The sequence below is a fragment of the Cyprinus carpio genome, unplaced genomic scaffold, assembly GCF_018340385.1.
Source record: "Cyprinus carpio isolate SPL01 unplaced genomic scaffold, ASM1834038v1 S000003960, whole genome shotgun sequence".
Classification (NCBI taxonomy): Eukaryota; Metazoa; Chordata; class Actinopteri; order Cypriniformes; family Cyprinidae; genus Cyprinus; species Cyprinus carpio.
Genome location: NW_024876646.1, coordinates 1 through 1,805, shown reverse-complemented (window position 1 = coordinate 1,805; position 1,805 = coordinate 1). Strand labels below are relative to the sequence as shown.

Here is a 1,805-nt window from a genome sequence, read left to right as displayed (position 1 = left end):
ACATCATGCTGTTTTCGCCTCAAGAGAAACTGTCTTCTTAGCAGAAGGTAACGGTGGCACCATTCTGTCAGTTTAGTTCTATGTTGAATTTCCTGTTCAGTTTAATGCCCTCTTCTGGATTCTTTGGGAACACTCATCATGACTGATTCATCAAAGTTGCACGGTTAAAGGAGGCCACCGCGGACACTCCCCCTTTTAAAACACGCCAGCTGCCACAGAGAAGGTTGTTACGTGAGGCTGCAATTTGCCAAGCACTGATGGTCAAAAGCTAGCAGGTTCAAAAGGATTCCAGGAATCCAGAGTGCTAAACCGCTACACCATGGGCACTAGAATGAGGCAGGAACGCTCTGCCCTCCTGCAGTGTAGGAATGACTCAGTAGGAGTGAATGAAAAAGTAACTGGCCAGTGATCATCAGAATGTAGACCAAAAGGACAGCAGGCTCCACACTGCCAGAAACCCGGGATCCAACCAGGGACCTTTAGATCTTCAGTCTAGCGCTCTCCCAACTGAGCTATTTCGGCATTGGGGCACAAGACCATAACCGACCGGAGCTAACGGTTTAACCTATAGCAACCCATGGAAGTAATAGACCAAGTAGGAAGTCACCCGGGGCGTCTGATATCGATGAACCAACAAGTACCTAACAATGATGCTTGAAGTTGAGCCAAAAAAAGCAGGACGAAGAAGGCCGCTCCTTAAAAAAAGTGGTTTCAAGCTGCAAGGGGGACTCGTTATGGGTTTAGACATAGACCTCTAACACCTGAAGCAAAAAAAGCGAACAAAAAAAACACATACCCCAAAACCAACAATCCATCGGATACAGAAGTATGCGAAAGAAGTTTTGCAAGGAGACGCGGGGGCACAAAGAGAGCGCTTTCAGACGGATCATACCCCAGCAGCACAGCCCCATTGGAGTCAACTCAGAAACTAGCACCTCGCTTCCAGTGCAAGTGATCTAGCAGCGCAGCGTTGAATGAAAAGTTTGAATGCAGAATAGGAACAAAGACTCCGAAATTGGTTTGCGTCCGGAGTTGAACCAACCCACAGGTTGCCTAGCACCTAAAAGCGAGAATCATACCCACTGAACCAGCGAGCCACTGGGCATTGAGCAGTCTGTCTCTACACCTGTAGGAGGTGCAGAAGAGGAGAATCATGCAACTGGCTGGATTTTCTGAGAAACTTCGATTTTGGCATAATTGCCTAGATCGTACTGGCGGGTAAAATCTTGATTAAAATGTCTACAACAAAATATACAGTGAATTAAGCAGCGAAGGCTACATTCTTGATTGCTGCCACACACACATCAGCTACTGTTTTCGCTCCAAGAGAAACTGTCTTCTTAGCAGAAGGTATGAGGTGGCACCATTCTTCGTTTTTTTTGTTTTCCTGTTCATTTAATGTCTTTTCTGGATTCTTTTGGGAACACTCATCTGCTGATTTTTAAAAGTTGCACGGTTAAAGGCCACCGTGACACCCCCCTTTTTAAAACAGCTGCCACAGAAAGGGGTTTTACTGGCGCTTGCCAAGCACTGATGGTCAAAAGCTAGCAGGTTCAAAGGATTCAGAATCCAGAGTGCTAACCGTTACACCATGGGCACTAGAATCGGCAGGAACGTCTGCCCTCCTGCAGTGTAGGAATGACCCCAGTAGGAGTGAATAAAAATAACGGCCAGTATCACCCAGAATGAGCCCAAAAAAAGGACGGCAGGCTCCCACTGAAACCGGGGCCCAACCGGGGCCCTTTTAAAGTCTTCAGTCCGCTCTCCCACGGCTTTCGGCTTTGGGGGCCCAAAGACCATAACCG

At 47.5% G+C, this 1,805-nt stretch overlaps 1 non-coding gene across 1 annotated transcript; it reads right to left on the bottom strand.

Annotated features, from left to right (window-relative positions):
- Window positions 1-448: 448 nt before the first annotated feature.
- On the bottom strand, window positions 449-522 carry trnaf-gaa. The gene has a single exon. It is a non-coding gene; the product is annotated as a tRNA-Phe (tRNA).
- Between the last annotated feature and the right edge of the window lie 1,283 nt (window positions 523-1,805).